Below are 15,446 nucleotides of genomic sequence, written 5' to 3'. Positions count from 1 at the left end.
GCCTAAATGGCCAAATGGGTAAATTGGTAATTTGCAAATTTGTAATTGACTAATCTAATTAGTAATTAGGGTTTGACTTTTTGAGGGTTTCAAATTTTCAATTGGGGTTTCATTTGATTTTGGGGTTTCAATTGGGGTTTCATTTAATTTTGGTGTTTCAATTGGGGTTTAGAGTATAGGGTATTTAGGGTATAGGGTATAGTTTTATAGTAAACAATAATATATATAAAAAAATTATAAGCTAGGATATACTATAGTATTATAAACTATATACTATATAGTACAATATATATATATATAATATACTATATAGGCCATATAGGGATATATAAAATATATTTTAAGGTCTAAAATATAGCTAGGTTAATATTAATTTTATTATCTAAAATGTGTATAAATGTGTGTAAAAAAGTGTACAAAAAAGTGTATAAAAAAGTGCTAAAAAAGTGTATAAAAATATAAAATGGTATAAATATGTATAAATATATATGTTCTAATTTAGTCCTACACGGTCCAGTCCGGCCCGGCTTCAAGAAGAGCAACACCGGAATCAGAACCGTATTGGACCGGTCTGGTCCAGTTTGGTCAAATCTTTGACCAGTTTTGGTCAACACGGTTTTTACGATTTTTTTACCCCCGATTTGGTTTGGTGTGCCCGATTTGCGTTTAAATGCCCACCCCTACCACTTTGTAAACTTCAGGCATTTCTTTTCTTTTTTCTTTTATCAAATTTATGCATTTTTTTTTCTGACACCATCAAATTTTTACATTTAAGTGGCAATTCACACTTTTGACCTTAACTCCACAAGTAAATAACATAAAGGAATATTAGAACCGAACTCAATATCATGCGCTTGGCACCATATCCCACTAACCCCTGTTCGGAAAAAAAAAATTAATACTAATAATAAATAAAGATTTTTAGCGATAAATATGGTCAATTTTGGATTAAGATTTAGGGAAATTTATCTTGGTGAGCCTTTTTGGAGGGAAAGTTGCTTTTATAACCCCATTTTCAAAATATTACATTCATTACTCTTTGGACATTTCCGGACCAAAATACCCTCATATATTTTGACCTTGAAAAAAATTTGAAAACACAAAAAGTCCATCGTCTTTGGCCAAACTCATACGTCGTCAATCTGGTTTACAAAGAGTTTTACCCTTCTTTCGAAATCTTGAACCAATTGCAAAGCACAAATCATTGTCGTCGATTTGATTCATTCCAACCAAATCCCTAAAAACCCAAAGTCGCGAACCTTAAAAGTCGCAACCAGATACCTATTCGAAGTGTTCCTCATATATAGTTAGTGGATGTTCGAAGTGTTCCTCAAAACTAGATAGCACCTGTTCGAAGTGTTCCTTAGAATTAGTTAGTAACCATTTCGGGTAAGATCAGATTTGTTGAGTTATGCGAATTTATTATAAGGTGTTCAAAATTAATTTTATCTCCCATTTTTTGTAATTAATTTCATTTTCCGATCTTTTAAATTAATGTGCTTACAATAATAGGGTTAGAGGGGTTAGAGATTGAGTGGTAGATCGCATGAACCCTAATCCCTTTGAATACCAAGTTGATCTTTTTATGTTATATTAGCGGCAACACCATATATTCCTTTGGCATTGTCTTTGGCTACAACCAAAGTATGTTGTTGGTTGCAGCACCATGAAGATCATAGCTCATTAAATCTCCTATATTATAGAAGTATGTTATATATATATATATTTATATATATGTATATATATCGTTTGGTATTTTTTTATTCACGCGTAAACTCTTAGGCTACGTTTGGTACGCCGGACTGTGTTGGATTAGACTATTCTTATGGATTATGCTGGATAGTGTTGGACTGGAGTAAGCTGGACTAAGTGTTATCCTGTGTTTGGTGCTGTGTCAGACTATAAAGTTGGATAAGCTAAATAACATTGTCCTGTGTTTGGTGTACGATCGGACTCAGCTATAATTATTTAAAATTTTAAATTAATTAAAAAATTTAATTATCCTAAAAATTAATATGGTCAATTAACTTTTATTTATTTATTTTAAAACAAATTAATAAAATGTTGCACATTCAAAGATGTCTTTCATCTCTCTCGCACAACGCATTGATCAGCCCCTAACTACATATACTTGCTATCCAGCATGATTAACTTGATGTTTTATACATAATGGTAATACATAATTTTTCTTCTTTTTTTGTCTTAAATAAACTTTGCAAAAATTGGATAGCATTCCCTTTGTTTTTTAGACATTTTCCAAATTTCAGAATCTGTAGATCAATGCATAATCTATAATGCATAAGCCCACACATTAATACATATCCACAATCAAAATATTTATAATATTAGATTCATTCATATATAGTTCAATACATAATTTCAAACATTAAAGTTCAAGTCCTAATTAAGTTAATACATATATAAGTCTATGCATAAGTTCATAATCCATTTCAAAGTTCATGTCCTACATAAGAAACCACAACAAGATGTCTTCACTGAATATAATCCACAAAAACAACCATTATAAGCACCCACAATCAAGACATCACATAACCACATGTCATCTTTAAACATTGTCACTTAGCAACTGATAAATCATATAATCCTAGTTTGCTTACAACGCCTAAGTCTTGTGATAAGTTGTTCATCTCTGCTGATAAACCACACGTGCCTGTAGTATCATGATATGTATTATCTCCTGATAAGTTCTCTAGCTAGTTCCTTAGTTATCCTATTATTGTAGTTATCATGTATAGGTGATGTGTATTCTATTGCAATGTAAACTCTTGTAAGTGTGTTCAGTATATATTCAATGGAATCTCAATGCCTCAGCATTATGAGGAAATCACCTAAAATATTATCTAGTTTCATGGTATTAGAGCCTTAGTCTCACGACAAAGCTTCTGATTTTCCTATTTCCTTTTTCCCAATCAACATCATGTCATCACCTATTCTCACTCCCTCACAGGACATTGCAGGTCATGCTGTCTCCTTTGTAGCTACATCTTTTTCTACTGCAGCATCAATTAACTCCACTGTTGTGACTCCAGTGGTCACTAGCAATGTGTCCATTAAGTTGGATAAACATAATTATTTGCTGTGGCGTGCACAAATTACACCCTTGATTAAAAGTCGAGGGTTATGGGGCTTTGTTGATGGAACAAATACATGTCCCTCTGCGTTTTTCCATGATGCTGCTGGTACTCTAACTACTAATGTTAATCTGGCGTTTGAAGACTGGATTCAAAAAGATCAAATGATCTTGGCTTGGATCAATAGTTCGTTGTCACCAACGGTCCTTGGCCCTATTGCTCTTTTGACTTCAGCGCATTCATCCTGGAGTTATTTGGAAGGCAAATTTGCCTCCTCTTCACAGCACCGTGTGCTTCAATTGAAAGGAGAGTTGCTTCGCACCATGCGTGGTGACTCTTCCATATCAGACTTTCTTACTCGGCTTAATCGTATTGCAGATGTTCTCTCTATCTCTGGTCATCCTATTTCCGATGCTGAACTGGTCTCAATTATTATGGACAATGTGGGTCCACAATATGAGACCACTGTTTCCTCAGCTCAAGCTCGCGACACACCAATCACATATGACGCCTTAGAGGCATTGCTTCTCACAGCCGAACGTCATTTTCATAACCAAGGATTGTTACCTCAAGAACCTGCACTTCAAGCCTTTGCTGCTCATCGAGGCGGCCATCGCAGCGACGGCCGTGGAGGCAGAGGCACTAGTCGTGGTGGTCGTGGTTCTTTCTCTACCAATCATGGTGCACCAACCAATGGTCACACCCATCATCAGTCATCTGGTTTTGTTTTTCCTGGTGTCTTTTCTCCAAGTTCTGGTTCTCATTCTCATGGCCATAGCAACTTATCTCAATCCTCTGTTCTTGGTGCTGCTCCACATTCCGCTATTTCTGGTGGTTCACTTAATTGTAGCTCTTTTTCTATTGGGCGAATTACTTGTCAAATCTGTGGTCGAGTGGGCCACTCTGCCATTGATTGTTTTAACAGGATGAATTTATCCTATGAGGGTCGGATCCCAACTCAGAAACTTTCTGCCATGGTTGCTTCTCCAGGCGAGGTGTCTTCCTCTTCTACTTGGTTACTTGACACAGGTGCCAACGCCCATATCACTTCCGACTTGGGGCATCACTCTGCGCCTGGGGAATTCACTGGTGATTCTGTTGGTGGTGTTGTTGCTGGAACAGGTTTGCCTATTGAGCAAATTGGTTCTTCTTCTCTCACTTTAAATTCTCGACCTTTTGTTCTTAATGATGTTTTGTATTCTTCTAAAGCTTCTACTAATCTTCTTTCCGTACACCAATTTCTCAAAGATAATCATTGTTATGTCTCATTGTTTCCTAATTTCTTTTGTGTCAAGAATCTTCGCTCGGGGAAGACGCTTTTCCGCGGATCGAGTAAAGGCGGGCTTTATCCTCTCACCTCAGATTGTATTGCTTCTCATCCATTTGCTTTTCATTCCAATAAAGTTGCTGTTGGCACATGGCACAACCGTTTAGGCCACCCTTCGTTTGATGTTTTACAACATCTCGATCATAGTTTGTTTCTAGGTTCAATAAGGACAAAGGAGTTTTGTTCCTCTTGTCCATTAGGCAAGGCAACTAAGTTGTCATTTCGTCCTCTCAATTTGTTGCTTCTCATCCTTTTCAATTGATACATTCTGATATCTGGCAGTGTTCCATTTTATCATTAAAGGGTTTTCGTTATTATGTTGTTTTTGTTGATCATTTTACTAAATACTCTTGGTTGTTTCCTTTAAAGCAAAAATCAGAGGTTTATGATGTTTTTCTTAACTTTTCTAAGTATGTTCAAACTCAATTTAATCATACTATTCAACAATTACAAACTGATGGTGGTACAAAATATTTAAGTACTCGGTTTCAGCATTATTTGCAATCTAATGGCATTTTTCATCGCATTTCTTGTCCTCATCACCCTGAGCAGAACGGGGTGGCTGAAAGAAAACATCGCCATCTTATTGATGTTACTCTCACGCTTCTAGCATATGCTTCCATTCCTCTTACTTATTGGGTTGATGCTTTCCAAACTGCCCTTTATTTAATTAATCGATTACCCACCAAGTCTTTAAATTTTAATTCACCATATTTTCAGTTGTTTTGCAAACACCCAGACTACTCATTTCTTAGGGTGTTTGGGTGCTCCTGCTTTCTTTACTTATGTCCCTACACCTCTTTTAAGTTTAATTTTCGCTCCAAAGAGTGTGTTTTCTTAGGCTATTCTTTAAATTACAAAGGTTATAGGTGTCTTGATGTTAACACTGGCACTGTTTATCTTTCACGTCATGTTCTCTTTAATGAGTGCAGTTATCCGTTTGCAAAGCTCGCTGCCACTCGATCCAAGGATGCTTCTTCAACTGTGCCTTCGTTGGTTTTCTATGACTTACCTCCTTAGTGCGTTCATGCCCATAGGGTTGATTAATTTTTTCTTGCGAGTCCTACCTCGTTTCAGCCCGTCTCTGGCTCCACATCTTCCCTTTCACCATTGTCTGACCCGCCCAGTTCTGAACCTCTGTCCTTACCGACTTCTCTGTTTTCGTCACCTGCAGAGCCCAGGTCTGTGTCTCTTCCCTCTCCTTTGCCTTTGTTCTCGCCATTTTCTGTGGCTAGTCAGGGTTTCTCTCCTGACTTTCCTTCCTTAACCAATCCCTCTACAGCTCCTGTTCCTGTATCAACTTTTACTAGTGCTCACTCTATGACTACTCGGGGTAAGGATGAGATTGTCAAACCAAATCCCAAATGGGCTACTCTTGCTTTGTCTAATGCTAACTCTATGGAACCTAGCTTTTTTACACAGGCACACAAGTTTCTGAATGGAGAGCTGCCATGCGTGCCGAATATGATACTTTACAACGTGCTGGAACCTGAACTTTAGTGCCTCCCTCTGCTCATATGAACATCCTTCCCAACAAGTGGGTGTTTCGCATCAAACGACTAGCTGATGGGTCTGTTGAACGATATAAGGCTCGTTTAGTGGCTAATGGTTTTCACCAGCAACAGGGCATTGATTATGGTGAAACGTTTAGCCCGGTGGTCAAGCATACCACCATTCGTTTAATCCTTGCCTTGGCTGTTCAGTTTTCTTGGCCAATTAAGCAACTTGATGTCCAGAATGCCTTTTTACATGGCTATTTATCTGAGAATGTGTATATGCAGCAACCTAGGGGGTTTGTGAGTCCCAAATTTCCCCATCATGTGTGTAAGCTCAACCGGTCTCTATATGGGTTAAAACAAGCCCCTCGTGCATGGTTCTCTTGTTTCTCCTCTTATTTGGAAGAACTGGGTTTTCTCGCTTCGTCTGCGGATTCCTCCTTGTTTACTTATCATGCTGACTCTGTTATTATTTATCTTCTCATCTACGTAGATGACATTTTGATTACTGGCAGTTGTCTGTCTACTATTAATGTTCTTATTCAGGAATTGGGACGTTTGTTTTTAATGAAGGATTTGGGGTCTTTACATTTTTTCCTTGGCATTGAAGCCCACCGCAATTCTCAGGGGTTGTTTCTTTGTCAGCGTAAGTATACTCTAGACTTACTTAAGCGTACAAACATGTTGGATTCTAAGCCCGTTTCTACTCTAACTTTCAGTAAGCACCTTAGTGTTCGTGATGGCACACCCTTGGCTGATTCGTTTTTGTATCGTAGCACAGTGGGCGCACTTCAGTACTTGACCATTACCAGGCTGGAAATAGCCTATTCAATGAACCAGGTCTGCCAATTTCTTCATGCTCCCACATATGTTCATTGGGCAGCTGCGAAATGCATTCTTCGGTTTCTTAAAGGGACAACAGAGCATGGCTTGTTCTATAAACCTAGGACGTTTCGCTTAAACGCCTTCTGTGATGCAGATTATGCAGGCAACTCGGATGATCGGGTTTCCACTGGTGGTTATTGCCTTTATCTTGGTGCTAACTTGATTCATGGAGTTCTAAGAAGCAGCGGGGCGTTTCTCATTCGAGTACAGAGGCGTAGTATCGACAACTTGCGTATACTGCTGCCACCATCTCTTGGCTTCGGGCTCTGTTTCGTGACCTTCATCTTTACCTCTACACTCCGCTTCTGTGGTGTGATAATTTGAGTGCTCTGTCTCTTGCCTCCAATCCGGTGTTTCACACACACACTCGGCATGTGGAGGTTGATTATCACTACATCAGGGAAAAGGTTGTGCGTCAAGAGATTGCTGTTCATTATGTGTGTACCAATGATCAGCTTGCTGACATAATGACCAAAGGCCTCTCCTCCTCTCGGTTTCAAGAACTGGTTTTCAAGCTTCCGGTGTGTCCCCCTCCGTTTAGCTTGCGGGGGCGTGATAAATCATATAATCCGAGTTTAAAACGCCTAAGTCCTGTGATAAGTTGTTCACCTCTACTGATAAACCACACGTGCCTGTATTATCATGATTTGTATTATATCCTGATAAGTTCTCTAGCTAGTTCCTTAGTTATCCTATTATTGTAGTTATCATGTATAAGTGCTATGTATTCTATTGCAATGTAAACTCTTGTAAGTGTGTTTAGTATATATTTAATGGAATCTCAATGCCTCAGTATTATGAGGAAATCACCTAAAATATTATCTTGTTTCAGCAACCTACGAACAAACACTTCTTTGACCTCATTGTCCAATGACTTGAACAATGATATACTTTGAGGCTTTTCCAAAATGATGCGCATGGCATCAATCTGCTCTAAATTAACCAAAAAGTCTCATTTTTTTTTTAGTTCTTGAGCAATGTTACTGCGATCTTCATTACCTCGGACTAAAGAATGCAAATAGTTTTTCCAATGCAAGAACTATGGTATCTGCTCCATCACTTGAGTTTCCAGTTGCTCTTTTCCTCTTCCTTTGGCTACTCTCATGTTGAGTGCTTTGTTGGTTCCACTACAACAAAAAGGGGCTTTTATAGCACTCAAAAAACGCTATAAAAACTCTTTTATAGCGTTATCGCAAACGCTATGACAGCCGACGCAATAATAGACCCAAGGTTTATTATAGCGTTTTTGAAACGCTATAAAAAAATTTCTTTCTATAGCGTTTTTAAAACGCTATAAAAGATCTATATAATAACGTTTTAAAAATGTTGTAGAAAGATATACAATAGCATTTTTAAAGTGCTATTATTGTGGCGTTTAATAGCATTTTAAAAAAGCTATAATAATTATTACTATAGCATTTTAAAATTAAAATGCTATTGTTAATTTTTACAAATACATAATAGTTATTGATTACATATTTTGGTGCCTCCAAATTTTTTTATTTTAGGCTTTAAAGTAACAAACATGCTATCATATGTGCTGCTAGTGTTTAGAATACTATTAATAGTTCTTTTTAGACCTTTTCCATAGCATTTTTCCCGTGTCATTTTTTTGTTGCTTTCAAGAGTAAATTATATAATGTTATCAATAGTAAATGGTAAGACACATCTCATTAAATGACCTCAAAAGAATCAATTAAGTGTATTACATAAGACTCCATAAGTACAATAATGTCTCATTTTTTTTCCCTATATAACAGTAATGCATATATTAGGCCCTACAGTTACAAACACAACTAAATCAATATGCTACGTACTTTCTCATAAGCAAGCGTCCAATTCCAATAGCTGAGTGTCTCTAAGCTGCCAAAAGAAAAAACCAATTATAAGAAACTAATAAAAAAAAATTACACTTATAAAAAATCAGAATGAGGTAATTGAGCTAGCATACAAGAAGAACACCATAAGTTAAGTACTTGAGCTAGCTAAATCAAAACAAGTGCTTGAGCTAGCTAAATCAACACATGTTATATCGATTCACATTATCCCTCCATATTAGCATATCTAGATATTGTGCAGGAAATCAAAACCAAACAAACGAATTGTGTTGGCCCATATCTACTTCATATTTAATTAACTAATAGAATATTTTTCCAATTTGGCCAATCTTTAATTTCATACACAAGGTTCATGACCAACTGATAAATATATATATATATATATAACATATTTGGAAGACATTCAAATGACTAATGTACTTTTCAAGGTAGATAAAACAAACCATTATTTTTTTCCCATAAAAAAACTGCATTGAAAAGTCAGATTCGACAAGGCAGCATCCAAACAAGGGACAATATGTAGGTCACCCCAAAGAATTGACCTATAAAAAGTCCTCTTGAACAAAACCAAAGAATTGAACCAAAGAAGAATTAAAGAGAGAGCTTGACTTCCAAGTTGACATCTCAACAATTGCCAATATATCAGCCATAATACTCTTCAATGCACGAATATAGAAAGTTGAAGGGTAAAGACAAATATGTATAGGTTAAAATGCAGAAACCCACAAATCCACAATATTCAATAAAGTGCTTAAGATGACTCACATTCACTGACCAAGGGAATAGAAACTGATTCAAAAGCTGAAACTTTTCCATGGCATATTCTCTTATACCACAGTCATTATTGGATGCCATGAAATGCATTCCACCCCTGTAAAAGAGTTTCTATATCAGGTAATGTTTTATTATGAAGTGAAAAATGATTCGGATGAACAGCTTTTTAGAATAGTTCTAAATTAAGATTTTGATTGTACTTGTAGCGCACCAAGTATTACAAAGGAAAGAAAAGTCTCAATGCTCTTTATTAATTTAATCAGATTGACCAGACCACTACAAGCATAGTAAGGCACAATATTATATTTAATCAAGTTCAAACCAAAAAAGTCTAGGTGAGAAAGCCATCTTAAACTAAGGAGCATTAACATATGCAAGCCTTGAAAATAAAGAAACTTTGGTAATGCCAGAAAGTAATATGTACGTCTGACTAAGCAAAACAACATAAAATCAGAAACAAACTTTGGAAGCAACATTATAAGACAGAAATAAGACTAAATGAAGCTTGGGAAATGAACCAAGCAATGGGTTTCAGGACAGCTATCATTAGCAAATTTCAGCTGGTATTTCTTTCCAAATAATAGGAACCTGAAAGTTTGAAGTATATCCATTGGGGAAAAAAAATAAGTGAAAAATGATGACCAAAACAATCCAAGAAAACAAAAGCTTAGGTGGCATGCTTAATAATCTCAAACTTATACGTACTTCTCACTACAAGAAAAAACTTTACAAAGCACAAGCTTATATTTGTGTCATTTGTTTCAAAAAGCACAATTAATCATGCTCTAATGTCATTGGTAACCCTGCGGCCACAATTATATGCTTGTGACCGGTATTGGCGTTACTCATAAAGATGGGGCACAACCTTGATATTTGTGTCACACACACAGAGACACAAATACAAGTAGTAATTGTGTCTTCCCTCTGATGATCACGTTGACAAATGCACATGACCTGACACATTACTGTTAGGGACATGGCACATCTACTACAAATGTGCCCAATGAGTTTATGTTTTAAAAAAATAAATAAATAAACAATATATATTAGTATGAACTATGAATACCATTTTATATGTTAATATTCACACCTTATTATTTTGCACTTACACAGTATATATAGCACATGCTATACACTAGAAATCTAGAATACTATCCTATCTACTGGAAGTGTAGTACCATTAAAACTATATGCATACATGTTATTATATTATACCATTAAAACTAGTAAAAAATTAGTATAGTGTACAACCCAATTAGAAAGTAAAATAATCATTGTAAAAATACCTAATAAAAAAGATTTAATTTCAATTAGTTAATTTCATCATAATATGCTACAAACAAATCATATAGACTATAATGACAATCAGTACTTAATTCTATTGTGTAATCTGTTCGGAAAAAAAAAAAAAAAGGTATATATTAGTTACCATACTACAATTGTAATATGCAAGTACAAAACACAAGATTTACAAACCTACATATTACAATTAAATAAATAGACTATAACCAACATTTTCCTATTCTACGTAATCTTGGATGACTGCATCAACAAGTTAAACTTCATTCCAAGTATGCATCAACAAGTTTCAAGTGTATGTGACTTTTCCTTAGACTGAAATATTTAAAAAAAGCAATAACATCACTCCCAGCAGGTTTGGAATTGCTTATAGCAGAAGAGAGTATTAAAAAAAAAACAAGCAAAGGAGACAGGAATAGTAAACCATACCTCAATAAGTTTTAACTTCCACATGGTCTCTGACTTTAAAAGCCTGTAAAAAAATAGACCAGAAAGTTAATAAGAAAATAGACCATGATCCTTACATACAGATACAAGAAAATAATAAAAAAAATTTAAAAAAATTATGTGCTTACATCTTCAGCTTTTTCCAGCCAATTTGAACTCAACTCACTAATATGGCAAAGTCCCTGTAAAAGATTGAGAATTGAGATGTCTATTAACAATAGTGTTTCAACCTCATCCCTCTGCAAATATTGTTTAGAACTCTATACTTCACCTAACATAGGATCTAAGTGATAAAGCAATTCAGCATACGGGTCAATGATAACCAATGTCCAATGATCCCTATAATCCAAAAAATTTATGCATTTGCTCTATAATAAACCAACCTGCTCAGTAAAAAAAAAAAAAAAAAAGCGATAGGAAAAGAGATATGGAAAATAACCATTAGAAGAAAAGCATTACATATTTATACATACTTTATTATTATGAAAAAAGGCTGAAAATAAACCAAAGCTGCCTTTCTAAACATAACAAGCTGACAAAAAAAAAAAAAAACGCATAAGCTTTTGTTCATTCATCCATTCATCCAAATTGAATCAAACAGGCATCCAAAAATTGAATCAAACAGGCATCCAAAAATTGAATCAACCAGCTATCCAAAATCTCATAGAAGCTTTTGTTCACCGGAAATGTTTATCATATAATGAGCTACTCTCCTGCTCAAGACAAGAAACCTAAACCAATCAAAACAAAATAAAGAATGATTAGCCACACTTGATAAGGAATATCATAATTTAAAAAAGTTCAAACACATTTGAATTGTGGGGTCGTTGAGGGCCTTGGGGGCTGTGGGGCTGTTTGAGGAGGATCAACCCCTTCTGTGACTGCTTCAGCTCTAGAACTCTCATCCATTGTTGACATTCCTAATTAAAGGACATTGTAGTGGAAATCAGAGGCCAACATAACTTAATAAACGAACTGTGACTAACCCATAAATACAATTTATTTAATAACACCCAACCCAAATGAGTTTTCTAGTTTACTATCAAACAACCAAACAACATTTTAGTCCCTATGCAGAATAGAACAGAACATATAATCAAATATGCAGATAATCAATTACACGCAGATAACCAAACAACATTTTACTGATCGAGGAAAATAATGCAGATAATCAAATTAAATCCCTCTGTTTAAGCCGATAATCAAACCCTAAGAAGTGAACAAAAAAACAATTATACAAAAATCCCTAATTGATTAAACAGAAAAATCCTAAATTGAACCCTAACCTGTGAATCCCCAAATCAAACGCTAATTAAAATTGCACGAGATATATATGAGAGTGAGAGAGAGATGACATACCTTTTGAGTTTTGGAGCTGCGACCTTCGACAGAGATGAGACCGTGAGAGATGAGAGGCGAGAGACTGAGAGACTGAGGGAGATGAGTGACAGAGTCACAGACTCACAGAGATAGAGAGAGGGCGACGCCGGCGCGAGATGAGTGAGAGAGAGAGAAAGGGCGGCGCTAGACGGCGAGAGAGTCTGAGAGACTGAAAGAGAGACAGTGACTAGGTTTTGAGAGTGAGGAGTTTTTGTGTTTTAGTTGTTTGGGGTTTGGCGAGAGGGAGGCGAAAGAGAGTGGATCCGAAGAGGGAGAGAGGGCTGCTAGGGAGAGAGACAGTGACAACTGAGGGGTGAGAAAGTAGGAAAGTGAAGAGATGGACTTTCTCTGTTCTCCTTCAGAGTTTTGAAAAGAAAAAATAAATAAAACCAAACAGGCCCGCGCCTAAATTTTCATGTGCCACGTGTTAGCTTTCATTACCCATAGCGTTTTTAGAAAGTAATGCTACAATTATATTAAATATAATAGCACTTTTGAAAAAATGCTATAATTAAATGCTATTATAGGCCTTTTTTGTTGTAGTGTTCATTGACATAGGAGATGTATCATTCTCAGCTCCATTGTCACTTTCATTAACCCCATTATTGCTTTGTTCCTCCATCATCTCAACAGGGGCTTCCAATCTTTTTCCAGTAGCACGGTCCTTTCCATATATATTAGCAAACTTGTCAAAAAGTGGAAAATGTTTGTTTCTCCAACCTTCTGCATCTTTGTGTTTCTACAAATAAGAAAATTCATTAGTTTAATTCTAAGATATAACAATGATAATTAATATAAAACTCATTTTTATTCATGTACCTGCACATAAGTTTCCCATGCTTCGTTACTATCAACCTCAATACATTTTTTGACATCATTCCATGCAAATCCACTTGTGTTACACATGTCATAGACTAAGCTGTAATCCTTTTTCAATTTTTTGGTTTTTAACTCAATGTGTGGATATGCCTTTAGATTAGAACCAGGACATAATTCATTCACAACTTTCTCAATGTGCATCATCATACTAGATTTGAAACTGCCTGTATCACAACAATGGCCTCGAGCAACAAAATCCTCAATGACTTTCAGCAATGCATCCTCTTCAAATTTTGACCAAGTACGCCTAGATTTTTTCTTGTTACCACCAGATTCTTCCATTTCTAAACATCCAATATTGCAAAGCAAAAACATATAACATATGCTAATAAGAAATCACATAAGAAAATAAATAGTTAAGTGTGGTTATGCAAATAACATAAGCAAATACATAGTTAAGGTTAAACTCACATCACATCAGCAAATACATAGTTGGACTTTGAGCTAAATAACATAACCAAATACATAGTTAAGGTTAAACTCACATCACATCTTATTAGGTTACACTCAAATAATATTAGCAAATACATAGTAAAGTTTGGCTAGTGGTGCCTATTTCCCCTCCATTCATTGTACATTGTAGGGCCAAGTCATTCCTCCATGCAGTCCATTGATCAGAGGCACCAATGGTACCAAGCATATCACCTTCTACCATATTTTCTGCAACTTCAACTTCATTTATTTCATCTTCCATTGGATCTATAGACATCTCCCTCCTAATCAGATTATGTAGAAGACAACAAGCCGTAATTATACGACATTGTGTCTTTATTGCATAAAAGGAAGGACTCCTTAGTAAGGCACACCTAGCTTTTATCAAGCCAAAACAACAATCTTTTACATTCTTTGCAGATGAATGTTTCATATTAAAAAAACTCTTCCTTATTTGTAGGTGTGTTTCCTTCTCTCTATTCGGAAAAATGATACCTTGTTCCTCTATATGGTACAAGAAATCCTTCACCATTTGTGTAACCGCCATCTACAAGGTAAAAATAGCCTAACAACCACAACGATAATTCCTATTAGTATGTGTATAATATACATTGAAAAATTACAAATGCCTTATAAATTTGAGGCTAACTAATAGCCTTACCAGTGGGAACCCGTAACCCATTAGGCCATGTTATTGCATCACGAAGTACTCTAGAATCGGATGCGGATCCCTCCCAACCTGGTAACACAAATATAAATTGCATGTTTCGTGAACAAACACCTAACACATTTGTGGCAATTTCACCCTTTCTTGTTCAGTATCTTGGTTTGTCAATTTCAGCTACACGAACTTTAATGTAAGTTCCGTCTAATGCTCCCAAGCAATTCTAAAATAGAAAAGTTGTAAACTTTAATGTAAGTTGTAGAAAAACAAGTCAAACACTAATTACAGTGTGGGGAGATTATTGTATGAACATACCTTAAACCATTTCCATCTATGATTTGTGGAGTTATCACACACAGGATTCGGTACTTTCAATAGGCTACCTTGTAGTCGCAAAACTCCTTACAACACAGAATTGAAGTACCTACTAATAGTCTCTCCTGATCGAAAAAATCTACTATTAATCATGCGATTCTTAACATGATGTGCAAGTACATGTAAGAACACCATCATTAATCGTGCGATTCTTAACATGATCGAAAAAATCTACTATTAATCGTGCAATTCTTAACACTTGCTCTTCCACAGACACCACACCATCATTCTTTACCCTTCCATCATTACGAAGCAGTTCACACAATAGATCGAAAGTCTTTCTATCCATTCTCAGTTGATTGACACACTCTATGTTACTATTGCCTATTATGTTATATAGATAACGCAAACGAGTCTCATGTCGAACTAAGGAATGATTATTTAAGGCACATCTTTCCATACATCTCTGTCTCTTTTTTAACATCATCATCACAAGTATTGCACAAGCATAAATCGTTTCTAATGCCATAACTCCAATAATAAGATCAACAAAATCTTTATTCAATCCATATCTATACAATTACAAGGCAGAGCACATTATGACCAATATAATTCAAT

General features: G+C 35.7%; 1 pseudogene; it reads right to left on the bottom strand.

The window, feature by feature from the left end:
* Positions 1 to 7,581: 7,581 nt before the first annotated feature.
* Positions 7,582 to 13,699, bottom strand: LOC147273031 (uncharacterized; annotated as a pseudogene).
* Positions 13,700 to 15,446: the final 1,747 nt, after the last annotated feature.

This window comes from Dryas octopetala, chromosome 9, assembly GCF_963921425.1.
Source record: "Dryas octopetala chromosome 9, drDryOcto1.1, whole genome shotgun sequence".
Lineage (NCBI taxonomy): Eukaryota > Viridiplantae > Streptophyta > Magnoliopsida > Rosales > Rosaceae > Dryas > Dryas octopetala.
The sequence above is the reverse complement of the archived record's forward strand: the minus strand, read 5'-3'. Positions and strand labels throughout refer to the sequence as shown.